Here is a 10,074-nt window from a genome sequence, read left to right on the forward strand (position 1 = left end):
AGAACAACCATTTTCACAACAACTTCTTGCATGAGTTTCAGAAAAGGGTTAAAGAACCAAAGGAAGTGAGACTGCTTTGGAATGTGTCTATTGTGGTTCCTGGATATTCAAGGGTCACAAGTATTTTCAAATAACCAAATGAGGTGTTTCCTGTTGATAATATTGTACCCCATGCCTAGCCAAAGCCAGTTTTGAGTTTTGGAACACAGAAATCAGTGCACTGCCAAGAAGACAGGTAAGGTGGGTGCATGCTGGGCTGGGAAGGTTGAAAGCCTCAGCTTTCTGGATTAGGCCAGGTCTTCATGCATGAGAATCTTATAAAGATGGGAGGGAAAGATTGGAAAAGAAAAAGGAAAGAGGAGAAGCTTGTGAACAGGAACAAGAAAAAAAAAGAAACAGATTGAAAGGAAATAAATTACACTCAGAGTGCTGCTCTCCTTCTGTACTTTCACAATCTTCAAAGGTTTCCATGGAGATAAATTGGCTCAATTTATGGTAAGATGCAGCAGGCAGTGCCTATCCTCATAAACTAATTCTACTCCCATTTTTTAACACTTGCTGTTCAGGCAGGGTTTGGACTGCTTTACCTGGTTGATGAGGAAGTGAGTCTGATTTCCAGGTTTCTTTTCCAGAAAGCTCTTGAAATTCTCTAAGAAGAAATGACCATGTAGTATGATAGCCTATTCCACCTTATTCTTCTGAGAAAATGATCATTGTTTCCATTACTTTTGTGAGTACCAACATTCCTCCTCATCCTCCCTCCTTCATTGCCTCTTTTTCTGCTTTCTAATTATGATCTCTTTCCTGTCTACTTGACTGGGAAAATCAAAGAATAAGCCAGAATGGCCTGCCTCCCTCTCCAGTGAATCAGTAACAATCAGTTGCATCTATTAACATCCCTTATGCTTGTGATAAGCACTGCCAGGTACAACTACCAACACCAAATAACAAGTGACTGCTCTGTTCATAGAAAGGTGAAATATAGGTCTTTCTGATGTTACTAGCTCATTTTGGTGTTACCAGTTCATCCAAAGATTGTTTTGCTTAGTTTGAGATAGAAATCACAAAATGGCAAGCAGTATCATCCAAATAAAGCTTTGTTGGGGGTTGTGTTCAAGCACAAGGTTGACAGTGTACAGGGTAGAGTTCCCGGATCAGCCTTCTGAGAATGCAAAGAGCAAAGTTTATGTAGACAAAAAGGGTGGGCTAGTGCAGGCACACAGTCAGAAGTTGCACATGATCTTAGGACTTCTGCACATGTCTTGTCAGTTCTTTGCTCCCAGCCATGAGGTTTGCACTTGGTGCTGGATCTTCACAAGTACATTGGTTTCCTCTGTGCTCTGCTGGTAAAATATGGTGGAGGTTATCACTGCCACCTCCTCAGGAAGACTACATTTGATCAAGTTCAAATGTATAGAACACACAGGTGTTACAGGAAAGCTTGTGGGGGTGGGGAGTGAAGTCAGCAGTTCCTGAAGCTAGAAGTATGGCCCATGGTGGAAATATAAGAAGCTTGTATTAGGCAGGAAAATCAGGGCCCTCCCTGCTTTGCTTCAATAGGGTGTCAGGAGTGTCCTTTTTTTCTTGTGAGAAGACTCTTGGTGGACCTGGAGATAGCTTCAGCATAGGGACTAATCACTAGAAAGACCAAACCTTGGTTAGAAACTTGGCACCTTGAGCATCACCCACCAACATTCAGGGAGGGGAAAGGGGATGGAGATTGAATTAATGACCAAGAGCTAATGATTTAATCAAGAATGGCTATGTAATGAAACATGTATAGAAATTCCTAAATTACACAGTTCAGGGATCTTCAAGATCGGTGAACTCATTGAGATTCTGGGATGGTGGTGCACTTGGAGAGAGTATGGAGCTGTCTGTACCACCACCTCCTATATCTTGCCCTATGGTTCTCTTCCATGTAACTGTTCCTGAGTTGTATCCTTTAAGCTAAACCAACAACCATAAATAAAACACTTTTTACTGGGTCCTGTGAGTCACTCTATCATATTACTGAAGCTAAGGAAGTCTTTGTAGGACTCCCAGTACACAGCTGGCCACAAGTATGGAGCTGAAGACTGGCAATTAAAATTTGAAGGGTGAGGAAGTCTTATGGGTTTGAACCTTTAACCTGTGAAATATATGTTAACTCCAGATAGTTCATGTCAGAATTGAATTGAACACTCAGTTGTTGTCAGAGAGTTAGAAAAATGATATTAGCAAAGATACAACCTACTCTGTAGCTGATTATGCAGACAAACCCAAAAAGTGAAAGGTCACCTGTGCTCACACCATCCTAAGTCATCCTTTCCCTTTCCTGAAATCAGCTTGTCACCCTGAGCAGTATATGTGTACACATATTCTGTCTGCCTCTACCTCTGAAATATCACTCTCCTCCCCACATAGTTCCTTTCTTGATTTAATTTCATCTTGCAAGTGACTGAATTAAAACACAGATTAATTTCCAAATACATAGGATGTCTACTTTTAAAATCATCACATTGATTGAGAAGAATAGGATCCTGAAAGTTGAAATGGAAATATATGAGAAGACTCTGTTGGAGTTCTGGGGACAATGAGCCCCTAACTTCTGATGCCTCTTCTTTACCAGTAAAAGTGGTTTCTCCACCCCCACCTGAGAGGATTAGCCCTGCATTGGCTGAAGAAACTATGATGGCCTCCCATGATTAGTTATTTGCAAATCAGTATTTTTTTCTCCTCAGGACTCACCCTGACCTTCCCTTTTAGACCTACAATCAGGTTTGGGTCCCAGCAGGTCTTTAAACATGACTTAAGAAGTATGGCCCATGAGGAGGAATGCTGCAAAATAATTATTTGAGTTTTCTAACTTATACAGATAAACCATCTGGGGAATCTGTGTGGAAATGGACATGGATGATGATGATGATGATGATGATGATGATGATGATGATGGTGGTGGTGGTGGAAGGAACATCAAGTTGGATTAGGCTGAATTTATTGATATAGGCCCACAAAGCAGAGAAGTTACATTTAAGCTGACAGAGGTACAAAGAGCTCTACTGGCTGGTTAGCTGAAGCATGGATCAAAAGTTTGCCCACAATGGGTGAGTTAGAAAAGCCAGATCTGTGTCTATTTAATGTAGAGAAGGGGATTCAAAGGCTTGAGGAGATCAGGATATTAGAGCAAATTTGTCATGTAATACCTACTCACCCACTCTGAATGATCTAAAGGACACACCTTTCACCATAACTATAAGAAATGAATTTGTGAGGAGAGCACTGACATCCTTAATAACTCTATGATTATTCCTTTCTGTATGCCAGACTTTATAGTGGGAACAACAGTCACCAAATTGGGAAATTCTGACATGAACTATCTGGAGTTAGCATATATTCCACAGGTTAAAGGTTCAATCCCATAAGACTTACACACTCTTCAAATTACAAGGACAATGGGAGCAATTAGATCTCAGAGGGGCAAGGACCAAATAGCAGCACTCAACTGACAAAGGCATGGTGAGCATTGGCTACCATAATAAACAGAAAGTTTGAAACAATAATTAGAATAGTTTGTTTGACTCTTGCAGACATATGGCATTGGCTGGTCGACCATGGTGTTGAAATATATAGAGTAGTAAAAGTGATATAATAGAGACCAACTAGATTCTTACTGATTTGTGTCAGCAAAAAGTTCCAGGTCACATGGACAAAAGTCTCACTTCAATCATAAAAATTGAGAATCCTTAATCAATTCCCATACTTGAGCCAGTTTATAGACTCAGAACTCAGGAAGGCTGGATCCCTTTTAGATAAGATCCCAATAAACTGCCAACAACTTATAGTGTTAACTTTTCTTTAGCCTTCCCCAAAGAATGGTATGGCCTTTTTCTACTGAGTGTTATACGTTAGGGGGAAAAAATAGAGACCTTTGTGCATCACTGGACATGGGCTCTGAACTGAAACTAATTCCAGGAGACCAAAATGTCACCAGGCAGGAAAGGCGCTAATGGAAGTCAGGTGACCAATGGAGTTTGCTATGGACTGAATGTCTGTGACTCTTAAAAGTTCATATGTTGAAATTCTAAGCCATAAAGAGACAGTAGTAAGAAATGGGACTCTGGGGAGGAAATTGAGTTATAATGGCAGAATCCTCATTAATAGGATTAGTGCCCTTGTAAAAGAACTCAATTGACCCTTCTGCCATGTGAGAAGAGAGAGAAGTCAGCAGTCTGCAATAAGGAAAGCAGGTCCTCACCAGAACTGACCATGCTGGCATCCTGATCTCTGACTTCCCAGTCTCCATAATTTTCTGTTGTTTATAAGCTATTCAGTCTAAGATATTTTGTATGTGTACTCCAACATTCATGTATTGGAAATTTAATCCCTAATGAAACAGTGTTGAAAGATGGGATTTTTAAGAAGTTATTAGATCATGAGGGCTATCTTCATTAAGCACGAGTTCAGTACCCTTACTTTCTCCCTCTCACCCATGTGACAACTTCTATTATGATATGACACAGCAAGAAGGCTCTCACCAGATGTAGTCCCTCAAGTTTGGTCTTCCCATCCTCCAATTGTGAGCCAAATTTCTGTTTATTATAAATGACCCAGTGTAAGGGATATTGGCATAAAATGAGTTAAAATGCAGCCCAAAGATAACATTATAGTCCTAGTCCATCTTAGAGTGGGCACAGTGGGTCCCCATCACCCCTGTGGTTATTTTTCCAACTCTAGAATACAAAACCAGAATAGATAAACTCATTGGTTGGCAAAATCTCCATGTTGTTCCCTGATCTGTGGAGTGAAGAATACTAAAGTGGGAAAGATTAAGTGGAAGCCATTTTAAAAAAAAATATTTATTTTTTAGTTATAGGTGGACACTATGTCTTTATTTTTTACTTTATGTGGTGCTGAGAATTGAACCCAGTGCCTTACACATGCTAGGTGAGCACTCTAATTCTGAGTCATAACCCCAGTCCCTAAGTGGAAGCCATTTGAACTGCCTCTTCCTATGAAAATAGTAAACCAAAAGCAATTCCTAGAGGGATGGCATTGATTAGTGCCACCATTAAGGACTCAACAAGTGCAAGGGTGGTGATTTCCACTACATCCTCATTCAGCTCACCTATGCAGCCCGCGAAGAAGGTAATAGATCTCAGAGAATGACTGTGGATTATCATAATCTTAATCAAGTAGCAATTCCAGTTGCAGCTGCTGTGCCAGATTAGTTTTGTTGCTTGAGAAAATTAACACAGCCTCTGGTAGCTGGTATGTAGCTATTGAACTGTCAAGTGCTTTTTATCTTCACACTTAAGAGAAAAAAGACTACCAAAGCAGTTTTCTTTCACTCAGCAAGGCCAGCAATATACCTTCACTCTCCTACCTTAGTGGTACATTAAATATACAGCCCTATGTCATAATTTAGTTCACAAGGACCTTGAAGGCCTTTCTCTTCCACAAGATATCCTACATTACGTTAATGACATTATGTCATTAGTGAACAAGAAATAGAGCAATTATCCTAGACTTATTGATAAGAAATTTACATGTCAGAGTGCGTGAAATAAATGTGACAAAAATTCAGGGACCTTCCACATTAGTGCATTAGTGAAATTTCTAGGAGTCTCTTAGTATAGAGCACAACCAGGTATCTCTTCTAAGGTAAAGGATAAGTTGTTACACCAGAAGGGCTTATAAACAAAAACAAGGTCCAAGACCTAGAGGGCTTCTTTGGATCTGAGTGGCAGAATATTCCTCATTTGGGTATGTTACTCCAGGCCATTTACCAAGTGCCCTGAAAAACTGATAGTTCTGAGGGGGCCTATACCAGGAGAAAGCTCCACAGCTGTATGTGCACATCATCAAATGGGAGTGATATATATGTGATCAGCCCTGAGCTCTGAAGATACAAGTTAGATATATAAAGAAGGGACTCAAACACTCATTGTACCAACTCCTGTTACACTCCCTTCTCTCTGCCAGCCTAAACCTATGGCCTTGTGGAGGCCAACAACCAGTTGACAGGAAGAGCAAACTCAGGTCTGATTTATAGATAAAAAGTACTATATGCAGGCATGACTCAAAAGTGGATAGCTGCAATGCCACAGCCCCTACTGCAACATTCTCAAAGGACAATTTAGTCTGTTTTGCATTACTATAATGAAATAGCTGAGGCAAACTACTTAAACAAAAGAGGTTTATGTTGGCACATGGTTATGGAGGCCAATGGTCAAGAGAAGGTTCTAGTGATTATGACCTTCTTTGCTGGCAGAGTCTCAAGATGGTTTAGGATATCACATGACAAAAAAAGAAATGTGTATATATATGTGTATCTCCTCTGGCTGGTCTCTCTCTCTCTCTCTCTTAAAAGTCCCAAGTATTCAATCATAGGACCTCCACCCTTGATGACCTTATCTAATCCTAATCACCTCGTTAAAGTCCCACTTTTAAACACCATTGTCAGATTCAATTTCCATCCTCTTAATACCTCAAAATAGGGATAAAATTTCAGCACAGGAAGCTTGCAGGATGCACTCAGTGGTGACGGGAAACCCTCTTCGAGGGTGGAACTTTAAGCAGTGCACTTGGTTGTTGACTTTGGATGGAGAACTGGCCTGATGTGAGACTGCATACCAATCTATGAGCTGTGGTCAGTGGTTTAGCTGAATAGTCAGGGATTTGGAATGTACATAATTAAAAATTTAATGACAAGGAAATTTGGGGAAAAGGTCTATGGATTGATCTTTGTAAATAGGCAAAAAATGTGAAAATATTTGTGTCCGCCATGGATGCTCACCAAAGGATGACCTCAGCAGAGGAATATATTAATAATCAAGTAAATAAGAAAACTTATTTTGTGGATAGCAGTCAGTCTCTTTTCTTAGTCACCCCTGTCATCACCCATTGCTTCACGAGTAAAGCAGTCATGGTATAAAGGATGAGATTATGCCTGGGCTCAGCAACATGGATTACTGTTTACCCAATTTGCAATTGGCAAAGTGTCCAATTTGCCAGCATCAGAGACCAACATCGATATGCCACCATTCCCTGGAGCAATTAGCCAGCTACCCAGTGGTAGACTGATTGCACCATACTGCTTCCATAGTGTGTTTTATTGGAATAGACACTCTCAGCATAGATCTGCCTTCCCTGCACACAATGCTTCTGCCAAAATACTATCCAGCAACTTAAAGAAAGTTTTATCTAATGTAAAGGTATTCCACACAGCATTGCTTCTGATGAATGAATTTACTTCATAGCCAATAATCATGGGATCTACTGGTCTTATAATGTTCGCCAACATCCTGAAGTAACTGGCATCATAAACGGTTGAATGGCCATTTGAAAACTCAGTTATAGCATCAGCCAGGTGGTAATATCTTGCAAGGTTGGGGCAAGGTGCCCTAGGAGGCTGTATATACTCTGAATCAGCATCCAATATATAGTGCTACTTTTCTCATAGCCAGGATCCATGGGTCCAGGAATCAAGGGATAGAAATGGAAGTGGTTCTCATTAGTACTGTCCTTAGTGAACCATCAGCAACATTTTTTCTTCCTGTATCTGTGACTGCATACTCTGCTGGCTTAGGAGTTCCAAAAAAAAAAAAAAGGAATGTTTCAGTAGATTTAAGATTGCCACCTGTCACTTGAAGCTCCACGTGCCCCTGAAACAATAGGAAAATAGAATTTTAGTGCTAACTGGAGAGACTGAACTTGAATGTTAAGGGGAAATTGAACTATTACTTCACAATAGAGATAAGCCAGAGATCTCTTACAGTGTCTCTTAGTATTGCCATATTTTGAGATTAAGGTAAATAGAAAACTACAACAACCCAATATAGGCAAGGCTACTCAGAAACTATTTGGTTAACTTCATCAGGTAAAGAACTGTGACCAGGGTTGGGGCTGTAGCTCAGTGGCAGAACACTTGCCTGGCATGTGTGAGGCACAGGGTTTGATCCTCAGCACCAAATAAAAATAAACAAATACATTCTGTCCATTTACAACTACAAAAAATGATACTTGTCTATTAAAAAAAAAAAAAGAACTGTGACCAGCGAAGGTTCTTGCTAAAGGCAGAAAGAATAAGCAATGGGCAGTAGAAAAAGCTAAGTTATAAAGATTAGTTACAACCATGCGTCCAATTACAAAAATGAGTACTGTCTTATGTATTTCCTCCTTATTTTGTTATGAGTTTGTGTGTGTGAGCATGTAACAAATATCTTGGTTTTCTTCCTTTTCATATCCCCTTCTCATGTATTAACATATGCTGCCTATGTATCATAGTATTTAAGTATTATCATCTTTTTAAAATATTTATTTTTTAGTTGTAGTTGGAGACAATATCTTTATTTTATGTATTTATTTTTATGTGGTGCTGAGGAGCAAACCTGGGGCCTTGAACGTGCTAGGAGCACTCTACCGCCGAGTCACAATCCCAACCCTTAAGTATTGTCATCTTTACACCACAGTATTTAAGTTATGGGATATTAAGAAGAAAAGTAAACATCACTTAGGGACTTTACATCTTCCTAGGAAAGGTTATTGTGTTTTCAATTATAGAAAGGATAGTTGTGTCATGTCAAATGGAATTATGATCTTGTAACTGTAATTACTTGGAGCTTAAATATAGTTTAAAGAGTTGTCTATGGGTACCAGGTTGACAAGGGTGATTATGATGGTTAATTTTGTGTGTCAATTTAACTGGGCCACAGGATGTCTAGTTATTTAGTCAAACATTATTTGGGGTGTTTCTGTAACTGTATTTTGGATGAAATTTAGATTTAACGGGCTGAGAATATAGCTTGAAGGTTGAGTGCTTGCCTAGTATGAGTGAGGCCCTGGGTCTGACCCCTAGTACCATGCATGCAAAAGAAGGAAAAAGAGAGAGGGAGTGAGGGAGAGATTTAAATTGGTAGATGGAATAAAGCATATTGCCCTACATAATGTAAAACTCATCCAGACCATTGAAGGTCAGAATAGCAAAAAAACTGGCTCTACTGCCTTATGACCTTCAAGATGAGACATTTACAATTCTTGATTCTACAGCAGCCTGCTGGCATTCAAACTCAAACTGAAACTGGAACATCAGTTCTGCAAATTTTAGACTTGCCAACCTTTATAAATCACATGTGCCAGACATGTGTTTGTGTGTATATTTCTCCTATTTCTCTGGAGAAAACAGGAATAAACTAAGTCATACTAAGTATTTCATGTTAAAGGTGTTGTATTTTTAAATTTCAAATCTCAATTATTCATTGCTGGTATACAGAAAAATTCTGACTTCTTAATATTAACCTTAAATCCTACAACTTTGCTATAATCACATATTAGGGTTTTTGTTATTACTTAGGATTCTCTATACACACAATCATGTTATGTGTGAACAATCATGTTATGTGTAAACAAAGGCAGTTTGGCTACCTACCATCCAGGTTCGTGTAAATATGTTCTATGACATTTGCACAATGATGAAATCACCTAATGTGTTTCTCAGAAAGTGTCTCTGTCATTAAACAACACATGTATATGCATTTCTGCATTGGTTTTTCATTCTTCAGTATATTTTAGATATAACTCCACATTAGTACATATAGAGCAGAAACTCTAGAATTTTATTATTTTTAATAGCTGCATAGTAATCCACTGTATGTTCTGCACTGATGGGCTTCAATCTCTATTATCTTTGCTATTAGAATACTGCAATGGACTCTTTAAACACCAGTCATTTCAACATGTACCTGTAAGATACACTCCTAAAAATAGAGTTTCTGGGCAAAAAATGTTTATTTGCAATTTTAATAGATATTGTGATTGTTCTTCATGGGCTATTGTCAATTTGTACTTCCATCAGTTAAGTATGATAATGCCCATTTTCCTGCTACCTCACCAATTAGAGTATATTTTATGACTTGTGATATTTTCTAATATGATAGGTGAAAATTATATTCTATTATAGTTTCATTGTAACTTTATTATTTTGAATGAGCTTGAACACTTTTATTATGTATTTGTGTTTCCTTTTTGTGAACCATTGGTACTCTTTGTCATTTTGCTAATGGTTGCTGATGTCCTCATTAGTTTACAGGTACT

Source organism: Spermophilus citellus, assembly GCF_964194105.1.
Source record: "Spermophilus citellus genome assembly, chromosome: 7".
NCBI classification, from domain to species: Eukaryota; Metazoa; Chordata; class Mammalia; order Rodentia; family Sciuridae; genus Spermophilus; species Spermophilus citellus.